The 26,950-nt window shown below is 45.4% G+C and overlaps 1 protein-coding gene across 1 annotated transcript in view; it reads left to right on the top strand.

Annotated features, from left to right (window-relative positions):
* Positions 1–22,069: 22,069 nt before the first annotated feature.
* Positions 22,070–26,950, top strand: part of CPNE4 (copine 4) — a 932,436-nt gene continuing 927,555 nt past the window's right edge. Inside the window, exon 1 of the mRNA XM_030206477.1 lies at positions 22,070–22,309. The gene's annotated coding sequence lies outside the window, so the exon portion shown is untranslated. The remainder of the gene's footprint in view (positions 22,310–26,950) is intronic.

The following is a 26,950-nucleotide window of genomic DNA, read 5'->3' as shown; positions in this document are numbered from 1 at the left end:
TGGCCTGGGAGCCCTTATGTCCGCTCAGAGGATGGTCGTGGGCCAGCCTTACCACCAGCAGACGAAAAGCTCGGGGTACCACCAGCTGTTTCCCTCCGCCCGAGTGCTCCCAATTTGGCACCCTTCTCTATATGATGTTCCCTTCTATCAGGAACCCCGGAGCTACCTGGCCTTCTCCCTGGCGCGCCCTTTCCCAGGCATACTCTAAGGTAGGGTCCGTGGCCTGCTCCCTATGAAATTGGGGAAACTGCTCCCTCAATTCTTCCGGGGCCACTGGCAGGTAACTCTCCCTCTGTGCCCGCTGAAGAGCCTCCCTTCTACCCTTCTGCTCCTTTTTTTTCACGGCTTTCCTTTTTTTTTTCCCGGCCCGGTTCGCCCAATACCTCCCCCTGAAAAGGAAACCCCCCCCCTATTCCCTCTGTTTCTTCGTCTACCTCGCGGTGAGCCTGGGCCCTGGTAGTGACTAACACTTTTCTCTCCCCCATACACTCTATAAATGGAGGCCAATCCCTCCCTAAAATCATCTCATGCGGCAATCTGGGTAGAACGGCCATGGCCAGCTCTAGCTCTCCGGTGGGCCCCTGTAAGTTGACCCGCTGGAGTGCATAACGGGTCCTGGCCCCATGAATACATTGGATAGACACCCCTCCATCATAGGTCTCCCTGCCCGGGGCCCTCCTTTTTCTTACCTGTTGCCACAGCCTCCGGGAGATCATGGATTGGTCGGCCCCAGAGTCTAACATGGCGGTGATGGGTACTCCCTCCACCTTAACTTGAGTTAGGTACCTGGGCCTAACTCCTTTTTCTACCTGAGAGATCCACCCCTCCCGCCACTGGCAATCCTTTTTGAAATGGCCTACCTTACCACACTTAAAACACCCCTTGCTCCCAAAAGGAATAGCCTTTCTACTCGGGCCGGCGTCTAACTCGGTCCTTTTACTCCCTGCGGGGGTCTCCGGCTTAATTAGGGAAACTTTTGGGCCCCCTTTTTCTAACGCCCGAGTCCTGCCTCCCTCCCGCTCTGGTCCCCCCCACTGCTGGGCTTCCAGGTAACATTCCAAACCCGATGTCACCCCCTCTACCGTCTTACATCCCCTCTTTATTAATTCGGCCCTAATTTCGTCGGGCAGACCCTGGAGGAATTGCTCCACTACTAATTCTTGCAGTACCTCGTGCAGGTTGTGTCGCTCGGGCTCCAACCATTTTTTCACTAAATCCATTAGCTTATTTGCTACCGCTTTAGGGGGGGTCCCCTTTTCCCATTTGGTGGCTCTAAACTTACGTCTGTAAGCTTGTGTACTGAGTCCATATCTGTCCTTGATAGCTTCTTTCAACCTTCCATAGTTGGCAGCCTCTTCCGGAGACAAATCCCTAAAGGCTGCCAAAGCCTCCCCGGATAGAGAAGGCACCAATCTCATGGCCCACTGCTCTTGTGGCCACCCAGCCGCCCCAGCCACCCTCTCAAATGCTGTCAAAAAATCGTCCACATTATCCTGCTCGGACAACTTCCCCCAGTTAAGTGCATTCATGGAGACATGTCCTACCGCACCGCTTCCTCCGGGCCCGTGTCCATTTGCTCCAGTTTCCCCCTCACGGGGAACATTAGCCCCTCTCTGGAAAAAGTCTTGTAGCATGTTGAGTACTGGTTGCTGCTGATCCCGGGCCGCCATCAGAGAGTCCTCGACTATCTTGGCCGTCAGCTCCTGCTGTTTTTGGAACTGGAGAGTCATCCACCCGAAGATCTCCTTGGGGTCCATCACGGCACTGGCACTGCCACCTGGGGGAGGGACAAAACAACAGAGAACCACCTCCAAGTGCGATTACCTCACTTAAGTTGGACTCTTTCTCTGATCCCTCTAACACCTCCCCCCCCTCCCCCAGTTAGGCCCGCTTACCGGAACCCAAGATGGGTCTGCGCCTTTCTCAGCATTGGCCCTCTCGTGGGGCTTCTCGTCCAGTCGGGTCACGGCCTCCTCTAGCAACAGGTCCCGTAGCAAGATCCCACTTCTGACACCACTTGTAAACAATGCTCCTACTGGCTAAGTCCGTGAAGCCCCCTCACCACCAGCACCGAGCACTCTGTTTTCCTCTTTATGTGTTTCTTCTTCTTTCTTGGGCCTGTTTTTGGGATTTGCAACCCAGCCCTCTTTTCTTCAACAGCTCCTCGACTGTTTTAAACCCAGTCCAATTACAGCCAGGGTTCTCTCAGCACAGCTCAATAAAGTCAGGCTGTTTCTAACACAGTCCAATTACAGCCAGGCTTCTCTCAGCACAGCTCAATAAAGTCAGGCTGTTTCTAACACAGTCCAATTACAGCCGGCTTCTCTCAGCACAGTTCAATGGAGCTAGGATGTTTCAAACACAGTCCAAGTACAGCCAGGCTTCTCTCAGCACAGCCCAATAAAGTCAGGCTGTTTCTAACACAGTCCAATTACAGCCAGGCTTCTCTCAGCACAGCTCAATAAAGTCAGGCTGTTTTTAACACAGTCCCATTTACAGCCAGGCTTCTCTCAGCACAGTTCAATGGAGCTAGGCTGTTTCAAACACAGTCCAATTACAGCCAGGCTTCTCTCAGCACAGTTCAATAAAGTCAGGCTGTTTCTAACACAGTCCAATTACAGCCTGGCTTCTCTCAGCACAGTTCAATAGAGCTAGGCTTTGCGCGGGCTCAAAGCCTTGGGTCCCACCCTCTGGGTCAGTCTCTATTCTCCTGACCTCCTCCCGCTTTGACCCAGGCCTCTCCCCTATACCTCCAGTGCTGGCTGAGCCCTAGCCAAGAGCTCCATGGGTTCCTCTAAGACCAGCTCAGCCTCCTCTTGCTCCATCGCCTCTGGTTCATTCTCTCCCTCTCCTTCAGTAGCCCAGTCCATTTTCCCCTCCCCCCACCCCTTTTCCAGCTGATTACACTTTTCTTCATTAACTCTGCTAGGCTGCTTTTCCTTCTCCTGCCACCGGTTCCACCACCTCCTCCACCAGGTGGGAGAATCAGCTTTTCCTTTTCCCTGGCGGCCCTCTTCTGGAGCTCCTTGGTTCTGCACCCTACTTCCCCTCCCCCGGAGGTCTCCTGTGGCCTTCTGGGAGTTGTAGTTTCCCATCTTTATGTCCCTTTTGGGCAAAACCTGAGCATCCCTAGGGTCTTCCCTCCTACCCTCCGGCTCTCTTTTCTCCGGTGGGTAGCTGGGGTCCCTCTTCCTTTCAGCATATTCCTTACAATATATATATATTTAACAATCTATCTATAAACATAAAGATATGTGATCACACCACTAATATCCTAAATAGATTATGAGAAATATATATATATATATATATATATATATATATATATATATATTTCTCATAATCTATTTAGGATATTAGTGGTGTGATCACATATCTTTATGTTTATAGATAGATAGATTGTTAAATATTTTAGGTCTTTTTACCACCTCTCCAAATTTTCATATACTAGTTACCCACAATTTGCAGAGATAAAAGACCGAGGCTGCTGCTTATGAGAAAAGTAATTTATTTACTTACCAAGTATTGATACAAATAATATTTTCTCATGGGAGGATAGAACTGCTGCATACATATGTTCTCTATATCTATCACTCCAACATACTGAACTGAAACAGCTATTTTTATATACTTGTGTTTAACAATGATTTACAAGGCTTCAGCCAGTTATCTTACTCAGGATCATCTGGTCTTCTTTCAAAACTATCTGGCTTCCCTCACCTGCTAGACCACATTTTCATGTTTGTTTATGCTTTCTCCTTTCCCAGGCCTGTTTGCCCGTAGGGATATCATATCAGATCATAAGTTCCTGGGCCTCACGATTTATGGCCTTTGCCCTTTGACTCTACTCCAGGGTGCATAACTGTGTTTATTATCTACAAGATATAGATATCTTAGTGATAATCTATATTTTTGTAGTGCATAGATATATACTTGCAACTTGTTTTGCATTTGTCAAATTGTTATTTTTTATATCTATAATAAATAATATATTTCATCTTGGCATGGTTCTTTCATTGGTAGTCAGTCTTGCAGAAACCTAAGGGCCAAATAAGAGGTACACTTATTTCCTAGAAATGTGTCCAAAATAATTGCTATTTAGTAATTTTCTGCCAGCTCAAGTACCTTAGCCTATAGAACATTATTGTCTATGTAAAATGGAAACATATCATTTTTTTTACTAGAAGTTTATTCAGATTGGCACAGCAGGTATAAGACAACAGATGAGCACTGATTCAATGCTGGTACCCATCTAAAAAGGCTAAGCCGATCTCCTTTCAATGTGCATTGAATACCCCTGCTTCATAAGCATGCTAAGAAATAAATGTGGTAGTATAAATTTAAACTGTTTATGGGAATCTCAGTAAACTGTTGATCTAGAACAGCAGTGACTCCTGCTGGTACTTTGTGAATTCTTTCGTATTTTCAGATGACAAATGTGCATAGACTACAGACTCACACATTCACCCCAGAAATAAGATACGATAGATACCTTTAATATGATGCCAGCAGAATAATCAGCTCACACAGCTTCTGGTTACAAATGGATTGTTTTCATGGCAGGCTCTAACCTACCGTGCACAGGAAGGAGGCGATGAGGGGTCTGGCCTGCAGAGATTTGTGGCTATATCTCCACAGTGCACAGAGATGGAATATCAGAGGAAAAAGCCAAAAGAAAAAAGCTCCACAGAAGTTCCCCCTTAAAAAAATATCAATGCATAGTGCTGTTAAACAATAAACACTATTAGTTTGTTACCTCTGCCTGTCTGGACTAAAGAATCTTAGAGGTTTGTGTGTTGGGTCTGTAAGTGCTTTCTGGGAATTGTGGACCATTGGGAATGTGGTCTCTAGTAACCTAGAATCACTGGGGATAATTTGAGAGTGGGAGACTTGCACAGAGACGGTTGTGACCCAGTTGATGAGAGGAGGGTGCTAGTGTAGAGCACAAGCTGCAGGTACAGGTGAACCTGAGCTGTTCTGGGGATAGATCCTCTAAGTGACTGCGGGGTAGCCCCAGGAGGGTGGCTAGGTGTTTCATGACACCTATTAATACCTAACATTCTATTTGCTTTCTTCGCTGCCGCTGCACACTGAACAGAGGGTTTCAACATATTGTCAACAATGAGAGCTAAATCCTTTTCCTGGTTGGTGACTCTTAATGTGGAACCTTGTATCACATAGCTATAGTTCGGGGGGGGGGGGGGGGGGAGGGTTCCCCACATGCATCACTTTGCACTCGCTCACATTAAACGTCATCTGCCATTTGGATGCATAGTCTCCCAGTCTTGTAAGGTCCTCTTGCAATTTTTCACAATTCTTTTTCAACTTAACAACTTTGAATAACTTTGGGGCTCATTTTCAAAGCACTTAGACTTACAAAGTTCCATAGCTTAGTATGAGGGGCATTTTCAATATGGCATCGAAGTCCAACTTTGGACGTTTTACACAAAATGTCCAAAATCTGAATAGGAAAGGAGGTCATTTTCAAAAAAGAAAAATGTCTATCTTTCAAACAAGGTTTTGTGCTTTGGATGTTTTGTTTTTTGGTCCATTTTCAAAAACAAAAACAAACAAAAAACCCTGAATAAGTGCAAAACGTAGAGATTCAAGCCATTGGGATGTAGGAGGAACCAGCATTTTTAATAGACTGGTCTCCCAGATATCCCAGGAGAGCAATGGGGCATCCTAGAGAGCACTTCTGTGCACTTCGTGAAAATGCTCCCATGTGCACTTCTCACCTTTGCTCCCTTATCTTGTTCCCTGAGCCTTCCAAAACCCACTGTCCCCCACTATGCACCACTACAATAGCTCTTATGGGTGAAGTGGGCACCCATATGTGGGTACAGTATGGTTTTGGTGTCTTTGCGAGGGTCACAGTTTCCACCACAAGTGAGACAAGTAGAGGGAGATAGGGTCCTGGGTCCCCCACTCCATAGTGCACTACACTGACCACTACACTATTCTAGGGACCTGCATGCTGCTCTAATAGACCTGACTTTAACATTTGAGGCTGTCATAGAGGCTGGTCTTATTTTTATTCACATTTTGGGGGTGAGGGTGGGAGGGGGTCAGTGACCACTGGGGGGTATTGGGGGATCATCTGGTCATTTAGGGCACCTTTTTTGTGCCTTATTTGTTCTGAAAACAAGTCTAGACCAAAACGTCTTAGCTAATCCCGCCTTCAAAATGCCCAGACATGCTCCCTTGTGATTTGGATGCATTGCAGATGAACTGCATAGATAAATGTCTGAAAAATAGGTTTTGAAAATACCAATTTGCAGGATTTTAGAAGGAAAACGTACAAATGGTGCTTTATGACACTTTTGGGCATTTTTTTCTTTTGAAAATAAGCTCCTATGTGACTTTGTAAGTCTAAGTTCTATGAAAATTACTACTACTACTACTATTTAGCATTTCTATAGCGCTACAAGGCGTATGCAGCGCTGCACAAACATAGAAGAAAGACAGTCCCTGCTCAAAGAGCTTACAATCTAATAGACAAAAAATAAATAAAGTAAGCAAATCAAATCAATTAATGTGAATGGGAAGGAAGAGTGGAGGCGAGTGGTTACAAGTGGTTACGAGTCAAAAGCAATGTTAAAGAGGTGGGCTTTCAGTCTAGATTTAAAGGTGGCCAAGGATGGGGCAAGACGTAGGGGCTCAGGAAGTTTATTCCAGGTGTAGGGTGCAGCGAGACAGAAGGCGCGAAGTCTGGAGTTGGCAGTAGTGGAGAAGGGAACAGATAAGAAGGATTTATCCATGGAGCGGAGTGCACGGGAAGGGGTGTAGGGAAGGACGAGTGTGGAGAGATACTGGGGAGCAGCAGAGTGAGTACATTTATAGGTTAGTAGAAGAAGTTTGAACAGGATGCGAAAACGGATAGGGAGCCAGTGAAGGGTCTTAAGGAGAGGGGTAGTATGAGTAAAGCGACCCTGGCGGAAGATGAGACGGGCAGCAGAGTTTTGAACCGACTGGAGAGGGGAGAGGTGACTAAGTGGGAGGCCAGCAAGAAGCAGATTGCAGTAGTCTAAACGAGAGGTGACAAGGGTCTGGATGAGGGTTTTGGTAGAGTGCTCGGAAAGAAAGGGGCGGATTTTACGGATGTTGTAAAGAAAGAAACGACAGGTCTTGGCAGTCTGCTGGATATGAGCAGAGAAGGAGAGAGAAGAGTCAAAGATGACCCCAAGGTTTCGAGCTGAGGAGACAGGGAGAATGAGAGAGCCATCAACAGAATTAGAAAACGGGGGGAGCGGGGAGGTGGGTTTGGGGGGGAAAATGAGAAGCTCGGTTTTGGTCATATTTAATTTCAGGTGGCGTTGAGACATCCAGACAGCAATGTCAGACAAGCACGCTGAAACTTTGGATTGGATGCAAGGTGAGATATCAGGGGTAGAAAGGTAGATTTGGGAGTCATCAGCATAGAGATGGTAGGAAAAGCCATGGGATGAGATTAATGAACCAAGGGAAGAAGTGTAGATAGAAAAGAGGAGGGGACCAAGAACAGAACCCTGAGGTACGCCGACAGGCAGAGGGATAGAAGTAGAAGAGGATCCACCAGAGTGAACACTAAAGGTGCGGAGGGAGAGGTAGGAAGAGAACCAGGAAAGGACAGAGCCCTGGAATCCAAGTGAGGACAGGGTATCGAGAAGTATGCTGTGATCGACAGTGTCAAAAGCAGCGGAAAGATCAAGAAGAATGAGGATGGAATATTGACCTCTGGATTTAGCCAGTAATAGGTCATTGGAGACTTTAGTAAGCGTAGTTTCGGTTGAGTGGAGAGGGCGAAAACCAGATTGTAGTGGGTCAAGAATAGCATATGAGGAGAGAAAATCAAGGCAGCGGCGATGAACAGCACGCTCAAGTAATTTGGAGAGAAAAGTAAGGAGGGAGATGGGTCGGTAATTAGAGGGACAAGTAGGGTCGAGTGAAGGCTTCTTAAGGAGAGGTGTGACCACAGCATGTTTAAAGGCAGCAGGGACAGTCGCAGTGGAAAGTGAGAGGTTGAGAATGTGACAGATAAAAGGAATAAGAGCAGGAGAGATGGCATTAAGAAGGTGGGTGGGAATGGGATCAGAGGAACAGGTGGTACATTTTGAGGAAGAAAGGAGAAGTGTAGTTTCCTCAATAGTAACTTCAGGAAAGGAGGAAAGGGGATGAGGGGAAGGAGAGAGAGGGGAACGGACTAGTGGAGGGAGAGGTGGTGAGGTAGAGAAAGCAAGGTTTATCTTTTCAACCTTGTTGTGAAAAAATTCAGCAAGGGTCTGAGGAGATAATGAAGGGGGAGTTGGGGGAGGGGGCACCTTGAGGAGAGAGTTCAATGTGGTGAAGAGAAGTCGAGGATTAGAGCCAAGAGAGTTGGTCAGTTGGATATAATAATCCTGTTTGGCACGTAAAAGAGCAGATTGGAAGGAGGTCAGCATGAACTTAAAGTGTAAGAAATCAGCAAGGGCCTGAGATTTCTGCCAGAGGCGTTCGGCTGAGCGGGTACAGGAACGTAGGTAGCGGATATTAGAAGTGAGCCAAGGTTGGGGTTTTGTACGCCGCTTTGTGTCATCAGCAAATTTAATTACCTCACTAGTTATTCCCATAACTAAATCATTTATAAATATGTTAAAAAGCAGCATTCCAGCTCAGACCCTGTGGAACACCACTATCTACTCTTCTCCATTGAGAATACTGATCATTTAACCCTACTCTCTGTTTTCTTTCTATGACAGCCTCAGATGTTATAGCCAGGTCCATTAGAGCAGCATGCTGGAACAGTGTAGTGGTGAGTGCAGGTGGATCTAGGCCCATAGCTCCCCTTACCTTTTACACTTGTGGTGGAAACTGTGAGCCCTCCAAAACTCACCAGAAACCCACTGTACCCCCATATAGGAGCCCCCTTCACCCATAAGAGCTATTGTAGTGGCGTACAGTTGGGGGATAGTGGATTATGAAGGGCTCAGCAGACAAGATAGGAGAGCAATGGTGAGATGTGTACCTGAAAGCATGTATATGAAGTCCATAGCATGCCCCCCCATTGCTCTCATGGGATGTCTAGGGGACCAGTCTACTAAAAATGCTAGTCCCTCTTACATCCACTTGTATGTTTCCCCACCCCCCAAATAAACACAGAGCACAAAACCTTGTTACAAACGGGTCATCCTTTTGCTGTTTACAATAAAGACTCCTTGATATCCTCTCTGGACTTAACTCACTTTTTTGTTTGTTTCTATTTGGATTTGGGACATGTAGCGCAAAACATCCAAAGTTCAACTTAGACGTCACATCAAAAATGTCTTTCTGAGGCTATTTGTTTCTTGAATGAGACTCCTGAGCCAAACACTACACCCAGAATTTTGAAAGACTCTTGAAAGGCTATAGGTTCACCTGAGATGGAAGGAAGAGAGAGTGTGACACTTCTGAAGTTGGGGATGTAGACAGCCTGACACGTGTAGATGATCAAGAATAGATTGTCTTTCAACCAGATAGACACTAATCAGGGACAGGAATCAAGAGCATCAGTGCCTGGGAATCTGAAGATTGGCGGCATGACAGAAATGACTTCAACCCTGAGATTGTATAATATGATGTGATATACTGCCTAATCACAGAAAGTACTGCTAAGCGGCTTACAATAAAATACAAGTTCAAAGGAAGAAAAAAGAAATTACATTACTCTTCAAAGAAGGAAAGCACAGAGGAAGTTATAGCGGTTGGGTACCGGCACACTGTTATGCCTACTGAGGGAATGCTGTTTGATGTCACTGCTTGGCTATTCATAAGGACAAATGTAATAAATTGTTCATCTGGAAAGCCTTTCTGGATGCTAAGAAGAAATACCTATGAGATGGAGAGATGCCTCTGTTTCATTGTTCTGGTATTGGAGGAATAAGCTGCACTACCTAATGCAGATGGAAAAGTTGATGGTGTGGAAGAGTGGGTCGGGGGAGGGAAATAAGAACATGAGAACATGAGAGTAGCCATACTGGGTCAGACCAATGGTCCATCTAGCCTAGTATCCTGTTTACAAACAGTGGTCAAAACCCAAATTGTGGCAACATCCCATGCTACAAATCCCAGGGCAAGCAGTTCCTTCCTTATGTCTGTCTCAATAGCAGACTATGGACTTTTCCCCCAAGGAATTTGTCCAAACCTTTTTAAAACACAGATACGCTAATTGTCATTACCACATCCTCCGGCAAAGAGTTCCAGAGCTTAACTATTTGTTGAGTGAAAAAATATTTCCTCCTATTTGTTTTAAAAGTATTTCCATGTAACTTCCTTGAGTGTCCCCTAGTCTTTGTACTTTTGGAATGAGTAAAAAATCAATTTACTTCTCATTCTACACAGGACTTTGTAGACTTAAATCATATCTCCCCTCATCCATCTGTTTTCCAAGCTGGAGCCCTAACCTCAGCCTTTCCTCAAACTTAGAGGAGTTCCATCCCCTTTATCATTTTGGTCACTCTTCTTTGAACCTTTGCTAATTCTGCTATATCTTTTTTGAGATACAGCAACCGAAACTGAATGCAATACTCAAGGTGTGGTCGCACCATGGAGCAATACACAGGCATTATAGTATTTTAAGTCTTATTCACACCCATTTTTTCCAATTGTATGGAATGCATATGTCCTGAGTCTTCTTCACAGAGTGAGGAATGACATGCTCAATCATGTAGGCCTAACAGAGCAGACGTAGGAGATAGTAGTGCTGATGGCTTTCTTGTTGCCCCGGAGGAGGGAAGGTGTTAGAAATTGGGGGTACTGAACATAGTACATAGCTGGGGCTGTATCAGGATGTAGTGCAACCAAGCATGTTTAGACCTTTGCTTCAGTTTACTTCATACAACAAAAATAGCTTGACTGTTCATCCAGAAGTACTTGAATCAGCTACAGTGATAGGACACTGGTGAGCTCTACTTAACTTATTATGGGTCTTCTTATGACAATTTTCAGAACCAGAGCTAATCCAGGTTTACAATGACAAATGGGGTAAAGTTATGCAATCAATAATTTTGTAATTACCTTTGAATATTTCTATAATTATTTCATACTGAAACTAGAGAGTATGTTGCATAGACCAGGGAAACAATCTCCTGCTTTAATGTATTCTAAATTTTATTTTTTAGACAGTAGAATGTTAACAATGTATAATAGTGTGAAGACTTTATAAGGCACTGTTTAGATAAGATGGGAATCCCAGTACTGGTAGCTGCAATCAGGAACAGAATTAGAACATGGAGACCAAGGCATTGCCCCACAGGCTGACTTCAGTCTCTGGAGAGGGAGCGCTCCTCTTTTGTGCCAGGGGCATAATCGAAAGGGGCGCCCAAGTTTTCCTGAGGACATCCTCGCAGGATGTCCTGGCAAAGGGGCAGGGAAACCTGTATTATCGAAACAAGATGGGTGTCTATCTTTTGTTTCAATAATACGGTTGGGGACGCCCAAATCTTGAAATTTAGGTCGTCCCTAGAGATGGTTGTCCTTATACTTGGTCGTTTCTGATTTTTGGCGATAATGGAAACTAAGGACACCCATCTCAGAAACTACCAAATGCAAGACCTTTGGTCGTGGGAGGAGCCAGCATTCGTAGTACACTGGTCCCCCTGACATGCCAGGACACCAACCGGGCACCATAGGGGGCACTGCAGTGGACTTAAGAAAAAGCTCCCAGTTACATAGCTCCCTTACCTTGAGGCCCCCAAACCCCCAAAACCCACTCCTCACAACTGTACACCGCTACCATAGCCCTTATGGATGAGGGGGGGGGGGCACCTAGATATGGGTACAGTGGGTTTGTGGTGGGTTTTGAAGGGCTCACATTTACCACCACAAGTGTAACAGGTAGGGGGGTTGGGCCTGGGTCCGCCTGCCTGAAGTGCACTGCACCCACTAAAACTGCTCCAGGGACCTGCATACTGCTGTCATGGAGCTGGGTATGATATTTGAGGCTGGCAAAAAATATTTTAAACATTTTTTTTTAGGGTGGGAAGGGGTTAGTGACCACTGGGGGAGTAAGGGGAGGTCATAACCAATTCCCTCCGGTGGTCATCTGGTCAGTTCGGACACCTTGTTGTGGCTTGGTCGTAAGAAAAAAAGGACCAGGTAAAGTCGTCCAAGTGTTCATCAGGGACGCCCTTTTATTTTCCATTATGGGTAGAAGACGCCCATGTGTTAGGCACGCCCAAGTCCCACCTTCGCTACGCCTCCGACATGCCCCTGGGAACTTTGGTCGTCTCTGCGACGGAAAGCAGTTGGGGATGCCCAAAATCGGCTTTCCATTAAACCAATTTGGGCGACCCTGTGAGAAGGACGCCCATCTTGCGATTTGTGTTGAAAGATGGGCGTCCTTCTCTTTCGAAAATAAGCCTGTGCTCCAGGCACCCTAATACCTAACATTTTGCTTGATGTAAGGTGTATTTTTGTCTATGTTTTGGGGATTTAAATTACATTAAGTTTTTTCACAAAAAAGTGTCTGTTTCTGATTGAGGAGAGGCTGTCGGGCTTATCCCGGCAGCCAAAATTAACAGGGCCACAGGGACTGATGATGAGGCGCCCTACCTTTTCTTCTGCCTAAATGTACGCAGTGATGGTAAGGGAAGTTAAAGGGCAAGGTTGTGTGGGGGTGAGGATTTGTCATGGTGGGCGAATCAATGTGAGCGCTGGGACTTTTCAAATGCCACACATGCTGATTGGTTGGCCGGTTGCAAGTGATTGAAAGGCTAGAGAAGTCATTGTTGGTAGGGGAAAGCGGGAGCAGGGTGATCTGAGTTGCTACTTGATGGAGGACAGTGCCAGTTTGCCTCATGAACCAGTTTTTCAAGGACAGCAGCTTGAGTCTCCATCCACTGCCAGCTGAGGTGATGTGTTACAGTTGTGTGATAGGGCAGGGGTTGAGGGTGACTCTGCAGCTGTGCATATTGCCCAATCAGCTCCCGATAAGGGTGTGGGTGAGTTATGGGAGGAAAGGAGTGGGTGTAACACAGGCCCCAAAGGCAGAAAGGAAATTATTGGGTATCTGGGAGATCCAAGAAGCCACCAGCAAAGTCTGCCTGCAGTTTGGGCAAAACTGTAGGCAAGTCTGCCGGGCAGACTTCTTCTTCAGTTTTTTCTAATAAGCAGAACAGTAGGGCAGGATGATTAGCAATGTGGATATTCCTATTGCTCAGGCTTACACTTACAATACCACCACGTATTGCTGGTTCCAAGTATGCGGTTGGACTGGATAAAGTGTCTCAGCAGCATAATGGTGCTTTTGGGGGGGTGCGGGCTATCTGGTGTGGTACCTTTTTACGTAGGGGCTGTTCCTGCTTATACCTGCACAGTGGATAATGGGCAACCATTGCCCTTGTTTCAGGAGTTGGCCAGCCAAGTAGGTGCACCAGCGGGCAACCTTTTGGTTCTGCTTGACCCGTCTCCGGGGATTTAGGTATGGGTTTGATTCACTCTTTGAGGGTGCAGGACCTGGTAGTTCTGTTTCAGGGGTTCCTCCTCAAAATTGGCTGAATTATGGACCTCAGCAGTGGCCTGATGGCATGTGTCCTCTTGGTATGCCCAGTACGGGGCATTTGGTATCCCACCTGGGGGAACGGAATGGTAATCCCCCTTCTGAATGTTCGGGTTCAGGGGTGGGGGCCTTTCATTTTTCTCCAGTTTTTTCTTCTGAAGCAGGGTCACAAGCTGAAGACCAACCAAGAAAGGGAAGCCTGGAGGAATGTTCTTTATCAATGAGTGAGTGAGCGAGCCTGGAGTGAGTGGCGATGGTGGGTGCAGCAGCAGGATTGCAGCACAAAGTGGTAGTGGCATGGGTGGCCCACATCTAGAAGTTACGGGAGAGCATAAAGGAGTGGCACCTTCCACAGCTACTTCTGGAATGAGACACTAAGCCTAAGCCATGGAGAACCCAGGAGTGCTGTGAATAGTGCAAAGGCTAGTGCGTTGAGGAATGCTAGGAAGCAAAATAAGAAGAGGAGGGATAGTGGGGAGGGTCACTCCTCTGATTCTAGTTTTTCTTTGGGATCTTCCTCTTCTTCACTGTCTACATCTGAGAGACCCCATGGGAGGGAGGTGCAAGAAGCAGGTAAGCCTATGTTTTGGCTATGACAGTTATGGGAGGGTGTGCCTCGAGCTTTGTGGAAGCATATTGTTATGAAAAAGTATATTGACATTTTCTAGTTGATGAAGGGACACAGGGGAAAGTCAAAAATTAAGAAAAATTAAAAAAAAAAAAAAAGAAAGGGAAATTTGGAAAAAAGGTACCCCAAACTATATACAATTGGATCAGAGCATTTTTGAGATTAGCTAGTGTGGTGGGACATTATGACCTGTCTCAGTACAGGTCAATGTTGGTTTATGTGGATACTATCTTTGGCATGCATAGGGATTATGAAGGTTGGGCCTGGCTCAACTATGATGAGCACTTTTGAGATAAAATGTCAGGTAATAAGTTCATGAATTGGGGAATGCAGGATGTCAACTTATGGTTGGCTCAAATGACGAATAAGGTTCATGTTGGATTGGGGTCGAGGCCTTCCTTTCGATTTGAAGAGCTTGGGGTGCTGGGCCTGGTGCTGCCCAGACTGGGCCGGTCAGTGGTGGATTATCCTCTAGCACCAAGCAGGGGGAAAAGGGATGTCCCAGTAGTTCAGGGAATGATGTTTGTTGGTGATTCAATAAAGCAGCCTGCCATTTCCTCGATTGCAAATTCTGGCATGTTTGATTGGGCTGGGAAGTGAGTCATCCAGCCACAAAGTGCCTAGTGGTAGTGGCCAACATTGATCTTGTTTTCAAGATTGCACCATCCTGGTTTGCTTGGTCCGGTTAAATTGTTAGGAGATTACCCTAAGGGGAAAGAGGCAGGAAGGGTTCTTGGTGGGTTTTCGAATTCCATTCAAGGGTCCTGTTGCAGCCCCGTGGATGCAAAATTCAAAGTCAGTTCAGTTGTTAGATGGTGTGTCTCTGACTTCAAACTTGGTGAGGAGCTTTGGCTGGGATGGGCCCCTTTGTTGACCCTCTTTTTCATGAGATGTGTATTTTGTCGCTGGCAGTGATTCCAAAAAGGAGGCAGGAAATATAGATTGAGATTAAATCTTTCTATGCCTGGTGTGTGTGTGTGTGTGTGAGAGAGTCTGTAGTTTTGTGCCATGGGAGTTGTGTATGGTCAAATACACATCTTTTGATTTGGAGGTGGGCTTAGTGAAGTGTACGGGTTCAGGGGCGTTAATGATGAAGGCAGATATTGAATTTGCTTTTCAACTTCTCCCTGTCCACCCTGACAATTTTCCTCTGCTGGGTTTTAGGTCTCAGGATCGACAAGTGCATGCTGATGTGTTGCTGCATCTCATGCGTATGTTTTGAAGTACTTAGCATAATATAAGAACATAAGTTATTTTCTGCATTGGGCAACAATAAAGATTTTGGGTAGGGTTGATGATTTTTTGTTTGCAGGTTGAGCGGGATCTGGGGATTGCAGTCATTGCCTACAGGTCTTTTTGGAGCTGATGGAGTCTTTTGGGGTGTCCATTTTGAAGACAAAAACTGAGGGCCCGACAACCGTTTTGTGTTTTTTGGACTTAGAGTTGGACTCGGTTTGTCAAATATCGTAGTTGCAAGCGGAGAAAGTTCATTCTTTGATGACCTTGATCAAGGGATTGCATGATAGCATAAGATCACGTTACAAGCAATGCAATTGTTGATCAGTAGTTTAAATTTTGCAACCAGAGTCATTCTTAATGGTTGGGCCTTTGTGTGGCACTTATCATTTTCAACTAGGGGGGGTACGTAAACTGATTCATTTTATCCATGTTACAAAGCCTATGTGATAGAATCTGAATTTGTAGGCCACCTTTTTGGAAACAATTTAATGAGATTGTGTACTGGCAGCAGGATAACGTTTCTACCAAGGAACTAGAGTTATTTGCAGATGTCACAGGCGGCGAGAGTTTTGGGATGTATTTTGGTGGTGAGTGGGTGGCAGCGGCTTGTCTGGCGGAGTGGAGGGCTGGGGGTGTGATCAAAAGTATCACTTTTCTTGAGTTGTTCCCATTAGTGGTCGCATTGGAAGTATAGGGTGAGTGGTTAAGGGCTAGGTGCATAGTGTTTCATTGTGATAATTTGGCTGTGGTGGAGGTGATTAACCGCCAATCAGCCTTGTGTCTCAAATTTATTGTGAATATTTGTATTGCACTGCCTACGGTTGAACATTGTGGCACATACGAAACATGTCCTGGGTATCGATAATTTAATTGTCGATGTTATATCTCATTCAAAGTGGTCAACGTTCAGAACTTTGGCACCAGGAGCAGCAGCACAGGGCATTCCAGTCCCCGAGCACGTGTGGTAGTTGGGAACTTTGAAGCACGGCAGTTGTTGCATCAATCTGGGTGTCTTACAGGAGAGGCCGAATACAGTGTGGGATTGTTCTTAAGGCAGAGGGGTTGGGAAGGAGGTAAAGTGCGAGATGCCATATTGTTGCAATTTATTACTGCAGCTAGGAAAAGTGGAAGATCTCACTCGGTGGTGACAGCAGATACAGTAAAGTCTTGAATATCCAACCTTCGCTAATTTGACTATCCAGCATATCCGACAGACCCACCGACCCGTGACATCATCACGTTGCTGTTAAGAAGTTCACAGCTTCTCTTCTTGTTTTTTGGCTTCACATGCTGCAAGGATGCCATCTTTGAGCCATGTTTGAACTGAGACCATGTTTCTCTGCAAGGGATCCACACTTTGCAGCTGATACGCCTTCATGCACCCCTCATCTGAGTTAAGAAGCGTGTGGCTTCTCTTCCTGTTTGTGATTTGAACCCATGCTTCTATGCATGAATGTTTGAATCTTGGACCCCAATTTTGCAGTAAGGGAACTGTTTTTTGATTTGAGAACATGCTTTCATGCATTAATCTTTTTTTGAGCCCATGGTTCTATGCAAAGGAACCATACTTTTTGGGCCTGGGACCCTGCTTGTGCAGCAAGGGAACCATGTAAGTGTCTCATTTTTCTGTTTCACTGACAGTTGCAATAAAATACATTAAAAAAAAAAAAAAGAAAAGACAAAGTTTTAAGCTGAGACTGCTTTTATAACAATACAGCATGGCAGTAACTTTTGGACCTAGGCAGTGGCGTACCAAGGGGGGGTGGGGCGGTGGGGGCGGTCTGCCCCGGGTGCACGCCGCTGGGGGGGGGTGCTGCGCGCTCAGCTCTGCATTTGGAAGGGCCAGGGGTGGGTGGGGGGAGCAACACTTGCCTCTCCTCCCTCCCTTCGTGCCGGCACGCTAGGCATACCTTTGCTGGCAACCAATAAATGGACTGCCACCACTCCCAACGTCTTGCTCTGAGCAGCACGCTGTAACTTCTCACACATGCTGGAGAAGTCCCAGCCTGCTGCTCAGAGCTAGAAACAAGGAGCTGGGAGCAGCAACAGTCTATTTACTTGGCTGGCAGGGCTCAGCATCCCCACCAGCAAAGTAAAAGAGAATTCAGCAGGGGTCCCAAGCCCACATTTTGGGAGCCAGTTGTTAAAGTAGCATGGAGTGCCCTACTTTAACAACCAGCTCCAAAAATTCTTAAAAACTTAACAACCGGCTCTTGCGAGCCTGTGAGAGCCTGCTCCAGCACAGCACTGCGCGCGCCTGTCGGCTCTTCGTTTTCATGCTCCCTCTGCCCCGGAACAGGTTACAGCGGGGGGGGGGGGGGGGGTTCGCCGGGGGATCGGGGTTTTTTCGCCGGGGGGGCGTCGCGCTGTTCCGGGGGGGGGGGAGCGCTGCACTCGGGGGGCGGGGTGCATCGGCGATCTGCCCCGGGTGTCAGCCCCCGTAGGAACGCCACTGAACCTAGGACCCTGCTTTTGCAGCGAGGGAACCGTTGAAGAAGTGTTAAACTGAGACCTTGCTTTTATAGCATGGCAGCAATTTTTGTCCAGTCAAGAGAGGAAAAAAATTGTTTTGTCTATAGAGCAGAAACTTTTGAGGAAAGGAAGTGCTAAAGAAAGTGAACATTAAAGATGTTTCAAGCTGAGGCCTTGCTTTACTGCTAGGGAGCCATTTTTGATCTGAGACCATGCTTTTGCAGTGAGTTTTTGGACCTATGCTATGTGACCCGAGAGCCTGCTTTTCCTGCCAGGGATCCATTTTTGATCCAAGTCCCTGCTTTTGTAGAAATGGAACTATGGTAAGATAGTTCTTGTGCACAGTGAGTTTTTGCAGTACCCTATGCACACCTACTACTACTACTACTACTAATAGCATTTATATAGCGCTACCAGACGCATGCAGTGCTGAACACTTGACATAGAGAGACAGTCCCTGCTCAAAGAGCTTACAATCTAGGTAAAACGGACAGACAAGATATTACGGGCAAGGGAAATTACAGGGTAAAGAGGAACAGAGAGGAGGAGGGCAAATGAGTAGTGGTTAGGAGCCAAAGGCAGTAGTGAAAAGGTGAGCTTTCAGCATAGATTTAAAAACAGGTAGAGATGGAGCTAGACGTATGGGTTCGGGAAGACGGTTCCAGGCATAAGGTGCCGCAAGACAAAAGGAATGAAGTCTGGAGTTAGCGGTGGATACTGTATTCCAGTTTGTTCATTTACATTTATAGCACTTTCTTTATTCTTACTCTCATTCTTAGATCCGGAGGGTTTCCAGTTGCAGTTCTGCTGTCTTAAGACACGGGGCTCTGCTTGGTTCTGCTGTCTTGATTTCTGCTTCATACAGTGCTGTTATTGACTGGAGAAGACAACTTGAGTTTGGCCGAACATGCAGTAATCTTGAGAAATGGGGCTCTGTTTGGTTCTGTATTTCTGTATATGCTGTTGATAAATATTGTTTCCCTTGCTCGGTTCTGTACCTGTACAGTATTTCTGCTCACATTGACTGCTGTACAATTGCTGTACTGTGTATACTGCTCTGTATTTGTGCTCAAATTGCCTGCTGTATAATACTTTTCATTTTTTTCATTGCTGATTAATGTTAATAAAAATATTTTAATTAAAGATACCCTATGCCAGTTCATCGTACATAAAGTTTGTTTTCCATGCATTGTTTAAGGGGTTCCCATTGTTTTCCGTATTATCTGATTTTTCATTTATCCAGCAGCGGTCCCGTTTCCGTCAGATAATCAAAACTCTATCGGGGGGGGGGGGGGGGGGGGGTCATTTTTTCAAAAAGGTCAGGGCTGGGGTAATCCATCTGGCAGTTTCATCATGTAACGGGTGTTAGCAGGTCGGATGCAGGAGTTGGATTCATCTATGGATACACATAAGCCAGTTTACCCATGAATTGTTTGTAGTGTTATGGTATGTTTTGGAGGAATGTTGTTTTTCTGCCTTTGAAGTTTGCCTCTTCTGCGCAGCTTTTGTTATGGTCTTCTATGGGGCTTTGCAGATTAGCGAACTTGTTGCTTGGTCGGGGGCAGCAGTGGGGGGGGGGGGGGGGAGTTTGGTCTGTTTTGAGAACACGTTTGTATTAAAGGTGACGTCTTGCTTATATGGGTGGAGTAGTCTGAGAGAGACCAAAAGGGGAAGGACATGATGTTGCAGTTGAGGAGAGTTGAGGAAAGTTCAATCTGCTGTAACATGCCCCATACGGAATGTACAGTTCTTTTTGGAGCTACGACCAGAGGGAGGGAAATACATACTGATTTGTCCCCTCTGACGTGTTTCCAATTTGTGACTGCATTGAGACAGGCGTTGGAGGCATTAGGTCTTAACTCCCGAGACTTTGGATCTAATTCCATTAGGATTGGGGCCATGACTAGGATTGGAGCCATGACGAATGCTGCTGATGTGGGGCTGACCCCAGGGGTGATTCACTTAATTGGAAGATGGAAATTGAAGGCATATGCTAAATATATTAAACTGGAGTGCTGAGAGGGGAATAATTAATTATATATTTTTTCTCCTTATAGATCCATATGCAAGGGGAGTTGGATGAAGAATGGTCTGAGTTGTGGGCCATCCCTTTGTTTTGTAGTGGAGGAGTAGCCTAGTGGTTAGTGCAGTGGACTTTGATCCTGGGGAACTGAGTTCAATTCCCACTCCAGCTCCTTGTGACTCTGGGCAAGTCACTTAACCCTCCATTGTCCCTGGTACAAAATAAGTAACTGAATATATGTGAACCACTTCAAATGTAGTTGCAAAAACTTCAGAAAGGCAGTATATCAATTCCCTTTTCTGGGCCTTCCAATGAGCTTTTGTTTGACCTTACAGACCTAATCTGGCTTTATGTCTGCAGGAGTGAGGATTATCTGGATGGGAATTCATGACATGTATTGGAATCAGTTTTTAACAAAATTGAAATTTCACATGAGGGACAAGCAGTCTCTGTACATCATTATCGTTCATCTGGGCAGGAATGATCTTAGCAAGATCATGGGAAGGCAATTTTTGTACAATGGGTAAGAAAAGGTTTTTCCACTTTGTGAGGATGGTTTCCTCATGCGGTTGTAGGCTGCTCAGATATTATCCCTAGACCAAAGTTCTCAGGTGAGCTATTGTGGTCTAAGGGTTTTAAGAAAATTAATAGGCAGATTGGCAAATGGGAAGTTGACCAGGGCTTCTTTTCAGGTTTGTCATGAATGGCTGCAAGAGGAGTTGTGAGGGCCTCCTTAGAGGAGGCGGTGTTCACTAGTCGGATATCGGTTTTGACTTGTATAATAATGATTTGCAGGAGGCCCTGGAGGGAATTTTCAGTATGTGAAGTTTATTGTGGCTACTTTTTATTTATTGTTGAGGGGGGGGGGGGGGGGAGGCACATGTAGTAAACTGCACGCCAGTTATCTCTGGATTCTTCTAGGATGGTGAAGGATTTTGCCAAGGGGTGGTGAGGAACTGGTTTTCAGCAGACACTGGGCACTGCCCAGAGGTGCGATCAGCTGTGCTGAGATAATAGCTGACTGGTTGCCTTCATATGGGTGGCAGTGCCATTGCCTTTGGGGAGGGGGTGTAGCTGCACATATCTCCAGTATCAAAATTTTCTCAGTACTTGATTTTGGCTCAGGGGTTAAGAATTGTGTTTTCAGTTACAAATAAAGCTGCGGCCTAATTTCACCCAAATGGCTCAGTCTCTAGAGTGTAGCTATTTTTAGATAGTTTGGGGGGGGGGGGGGAAGAAATGGGGAACTGTTATGTTCTAAAGAAGTGGGTGCAGATCTGGAGCCCCCCTTAATGTCTTAATCTGGTATCAGACTTGTGTAACCATTTTAGTGCAAGTGCCTTTCAAATATCTGCATTTGTAGTCCCTTTATCTGCTATGTTCTTGTTGAGATAATCAGAGATACTGTGAACTGGCATATTCTCTTCCTGCTGTGAAATCTGACACTCTCTCTCCCTCTCTCTTTGAAGGTATGCTGTAATTTCTTCCCAGACAGCATTAGTAAGCTGACAGACTAGATGATTATGTCCCACCAAATTCAGTTTATTTGTTAATTAAGTGTGGGGGGGGGGGGGGGGTGAGGATCGTTTTTTTTTTGTAACACAAAAATATTTTTGTGAACATATTGCACTTAATTAGCATGATCTAGATTCAGTCTGCCAGAACCTACTATGCACTTTCCTTCTATTAAATTGTATGCCAGTGCAGATTTCCCTGGATGACCACCAGCAGGAGTTTATGGGCAAATAAATAAATAAATAAATAAATATTAACCGCCTACACTGCCTGAGTTGGCCGCAGTTCCTAATGATCTACAGTCCCTGACGTTTTGTTGATTACTGAAGGGATTGCCTGCGCTCCATACCCTAGATTATTTAACAGGGCTGGCTGTGCCCGAATTCATCACTGCATGCTTCTCTGTGCAGCAGGGAGTCCCAGCTAGGGGATTTTTACTGGGACCAGAAGGAGCCTCATTAGTGGGCTGGCAAGAGAGGGCCTCAGTTCAAACTGAAAACCCCAGGGGGCGCTGGCAACAAGCAGCGCACAGAGCAGGCACAGAGAGGGAGGTCGGGCTCAGGAGGAGGATCTGTCCACGGGAGCAGGAGCTGTGTGCTCTCTCCTTGCTACCCAGTCCTCCCACATTCCTTCCCTCACTCCGCAGCTTCTTTTCCTCCCAGTCCCGGCTGCTCTGCTCTCGCCTGTCACAGCTAAGAGAACCCGGGCAGCATCTTCGCTGGGGCTGAGGATGGAGCCAGGGCTTCCGGAGGCATCTCACTCCAGTCATCCCAGCAGCATCTTCACTGGCGCCGATTGCTGAATTAAACAAACAAAAAAAGGTGGGGGAAGTGACAAAAAAAGACACAGTTTTTTTTCCTTTCTTTTCTTTTTATGCTTCGTTAAAGAGGAAGAATCGTGGATCGACACTTAACTTCTGCTGAGCATTTTTTGCAGACAGGTAGGTGCATCCTCACTCTTCAGGGTTGTTGGGAAGTCTGTGCTGACACTCCCATCACTATCAACTTAGTGTGTTTTATTGACCGACTGATTGATCTAATTATTTTGGAACGTTGGGGGTGTTAATAAAACCTCAAACTTTTGACTGTTTATAATGATGTCACTGCTCTCTTATCCCCTACTCCTAAAAGTGATTTCTTAGTGCTTCCCCTCCCCCGGGTGACACAAGACTATTGTAACTGCGATCCTTAAATACGTTTGTGAATAAAAATGGGGGAGGCGGACTGCCAGTTTCTATCCGTTTAGTGCTGGCAATGATCTGAACAGTCAGAAACATTTTCTCTGAAGTTTTAAGCAGAACAGAAGGACAAGGAAAACAAGAGGAACAGCAAAGCGATGGTTTTAACACTGCAGAGAGTTCTTTTTAACGAATATACTGTTTAGGTAGCTTATTTGACAGTTCAGCAGAGATTCGTATTTCAGTGAATATGATGATCTGGTGCTTAAACAAATCAATATTTTATTTTTTTGCAACTCAGTATAGGGAGCGTCATAGATCGCACTTCTAGAACAGGGTGGATTATCTTTTGGGGGGGGGGGGGGGTAATAGCTTAGTCCTGTTTTGCTTTATTGGATCACTGCAACTCCCACCTCCAAAATTATATTCAATCAAGAACAAAATGCCACAGAAGCTGCGCTCTGCATCCGGTTTCTTTGCAAACCCGTTTAGTACCTCTCCTCCTGCTTGCTGAGGATACTACTGTGGTATCTATTACTCTGCAATACCCTTCGGAGCAAATGTGATCTTTTCTCCCGGGGTATGAAGTGACTTAGGACAGGCAATAGCGTCCGTGACATTCTGTACTCCAGATCTGTACAGGACAAGAACTCTAATAATAGAAAAACCGTGACGAGGTGCTGGGACAGGCAGCAATGCAGAGGCAGGTACAGAGACACCGTCTCTCTAGCCCTTCTCATCTGCCCATAATTTGTGTGTGTGTGTGACAGAGAGAAACACTGCATGCCCTGGGTAAACAGAAATGTTTACTTGCCAGGCAACAGTAGAGGAAAAAGGAGCCAGTAATATATATATATTTTTTAATGTTTATTGTTCAGTTTAACAGGTCAGAAGTAATTTCTTTTTCAATCTGATTTCTCTCCCTCTTCTTCTTTAAGGGCAAAAAAGAAAATCAGTGCTACAGGTGGTGTGAAATTTCTTTCCCATGCTGTAAATTTGTACATAGTGTGCTACAATCCCCCATCTAATCCTCTCCTTTGGGTCTTGCTGAAATGCGTTTTAATGAAGGGGGTAAATACGTTTAAGGGAAAGTCTTTTTATCTCACTTGTGGAGAACTTTAGAGTTATTAACTCAGCTTGTCTGAACGTGTCCGACAGTAGGTGACTTCTGATTTACATATCCAGACCTATATTTACACATGCATAATACCAAATGCAAATTTGTTGTTAGATAAGGTTTCAATGACCAGAACTGGGGTGGCACAGGTGTCCTGAGCCAGTCATTCACAATGAAAGACAGAAAAACCCGGAAAGGTATTCAATTCCGATTTTCTAAGTAAAGTTGATTTTTGTGGTTCAGGTTATTTTTTGTAGGAAGCATATGCATAACATGGACGATGTAGAATACCGATGTTACCTTCAGAATAAAAATGTGCTCTGTGCCTTGAGAGAGAGAGAGAGAGAGAGAGAGAGTAATGAACAAAGGGGTCCTTTTACAAAGACGTGTTGAAAAATGGCCAGCGGTAGTGTAGGTGCGGGTTTTGGGCGCACGCAGAATCATTTTTTGGTGCACCTGTAAAAAAGGCCTTTTTTGCTGAAAATGGATGGGCGGCAAAATCAGAATTGCCGCGCATCCATTTTGGGTTTGAGACCTTACCACCAGCCATAGACCTAGCGGTAAAGAATTTGGGCAGTAATGAACTATGCGCATCAGATGCCACTTGGCGCAGGTCAGAAAATAAAAAATATTTTTCAGACACTCGTAGCGGACGTGTGCCAAAAATGAAATTACCGCAAGATCCACATGGTAGTCGGGTGGTAACTCCATCTTGGCGCATGTTGGGCATAAGTGGCTTAGTAAAAGGACCCCAAAATGACTTTCTGAATTCCAGGTTCTGTAGTTGCTCCTAAAATTCTGGGTGTCTCTGATAACTGTGTGAAGGGAAACGTGTTGTTGGGTTTATGGATAGCAGTCATCTTAACTTACTCCTGAAAGCTAAGGCCTGGCGCATCACTTTAGTACTGTCACTCTGTTTTCGGTTTGTTTGTCTTTCGTCTTTTTCGTTTTATGCTGCGATCACCAGATCCACATCAGACCCTGGTCTTAGCAGAATCCCATCTAATAGACACAGCAACCAAAATGTTCCTTTGTCAATTCTGCGTTTTCAAGTGTGCGAAAAGAAAATGCATGGCAAAAATGGAATTAATTACGGTACATGTTTAATGCAAAAAATACTAGGGTTATTATTCCTGTAGAGTAATGACTGGTGTGTAGTCAGAGATTTTGTTCTAAATGCATAATTTTTGAATGCTAAACAAACAAATTTAAAAAATCCACAAACCCACATTTAAATGTATTCTAGGAATATTGGGGCATTTAGGTTATTATAACTTGCTACATGCTTCTTCATTATATCAGGTGTTTGCTGCTGGGCTGTTATTGTACAAAACCTTCTACCCTTCACTTCCTCTTGCTTTGCAGGAGATCACAGGAAATATTGTTTCTGAAGCTGAGGCAGCCTCGTTATAATTAGATAACGCTGCATCTGTTGTCACTTTTTTTTCTTTCTCCTGTGCCTATTAGTGGCAAAATTAACTTTGAGTGCCGGGATGATTTAAAGAACATGATCCGGAATTCAAGTCAGTGGGAGGGAAGAAAACAAAAATTCATCAAGGAGGCAGCAAAATAATATAGTTTCCCAATTTCAAAACGTAATAATGTAAATCTTTTTGTGTCACACACAGGGACTTGTACAGCATCACCCTGTACTATTGCACATTCAACAATATTAATTACACTGTAAGAACAGCTATGCAGATAAATGATGCATAAAAAGAGGAAGAAGCTATAGCAAAAAAAGAAAAAACAAACAAAAAATCAGGAGAGCTAGATGGCCACTGATAGTTTTTTGGTTGAGACTCTTCCAGTTTTAGGGAGATGGATGGAGACTTACCCTTACCCTTACAGACTGAGTCAGGAGAAGACCGTACTTAGGGTTGACACTAGAGGGCGCTCGGGTATCGGCAGAAAGCCCTGAGCAGAGGGGACACTGTATGTGCCCACTGACGTCTGAAAAGGCACAGGGAAGCCCCGCTCCGCATGGAGCATCCAGGAAAGAGATTTCCTGTATTTATTCTGCCTGTGTTGAAAATTGCACTATTCCGAGAGAGGGACTTTATCTCGTGTTTCTGACGTTTGAGGTAAAAAAAAGGAATGGCTGATTATTTCTGGGTCCATTTCTGTGAAAACTGGATATGGGCTTTTATTTTTTGTTAAACACTTACGGGTCCCTTTTACTAAAGGGTTGGCGCAGGGCAATAGGCTTGCCGTGCACCAATCTGCAAACTACCGCCGGGCTACCGCAGCAGCCCGGCAGTGATTCCATCCCCAGCGCAAGACCATTTCCAGTGCTACGGAAATTAATTTCTGTATTTTTACTGTCGGATTAGTGCAGGAGCTCTTATTGCCACTTCAGTGGGTGGCAGTAAGGGACTTTTTTTTTTTTTTTTACCAAACTATGGTTAAAGGGGCTCTGTGCTAGCGGCAGTATGTGTTTTTGCTGCTCGACGAGGCCCCTTTTACCGCAGAGGGTAAAAGGACTGAAAAATCAATGGCTATGCAGTAAGTTCACACTTGCCACATGGCCATTTTTTTGGGGGGGGGGGGAGGAGGAGGAAGCACTTATTGCCACCCACTGAGGTGGCAGTAAGGGCTGCCGCCCTAACCCGGTGGTAACATTCTGGTGCACACTGGGGGGCAGAATTAATGCCGGTGGTAGTTCTGGATTGGAGCGATTGCCATGCGCCAACCCTTTAGTAAAACGGTCCCTAAGTGCTCTCCCCCCCAAAAAACAAAAATGGCTGCATGGCAAGTTTGAACTTACCAAACGGCCATTTCTTTTTTCATCCTTTTTACCCTCTGTGGTAAAAGGAGCCTGTGGGTGCGGCAAAAACACGCACTGCCACTAGTGCAGGGCCCCTTTAACTGCTGCTTGGTAAAAGGGCCCCTTAGTGACACTTCATTGTGTGTACCTACAAGAATAGCGATGTTTTCTTTTTAAAAGTGTAAAATAAATTGACAAATACAGTACAGGCAGTAGATACAACCAAGATGACACACATTCGTTGCCATTTTGTTTCATCCCGTGCTGGAATCTGTTACACCTGTAAAACGGGTTCAAGCTTTAAGTAAAGAAAGTGTCATATTTTAAAAGAACACGTGCAGATGCTTTTAAACTGCTTCCTTTATTAAAACAAGATGCAAGCATAGGGGTCCTTTTACTAAGCATGCTTCTTGCGCGCCAAAATACACGACTGTGGAGTGGAATCAGGTGCCCTGTGGTAGTTCAGGCATCTGCGCATGCTTTGCGGCATAAGGAGCCCTGAGGGAGTGTTTGCGGCGGA

Source organism: Microcaecilia unicolor, chromosome 1 (genome assembly GCF_901765095.1).
Source record: "Microcaecilia unicolor chromosome 1, aMicUni1.1, whole genome shotgun sequence".
In the NCBI taxonomy this organism is placed as follows: Eukaryota; Metazoa; Chordata; class Amphibia; order Gymnophiona; family Siphonopidae; genus Microcaecilia; species Microcaecilia unicolor.
The sequence above is the reverse complement of the archived record's forward strand: the minus strand, read 5'-3'. Positions and strand labels throughout refer to the sequence as shown.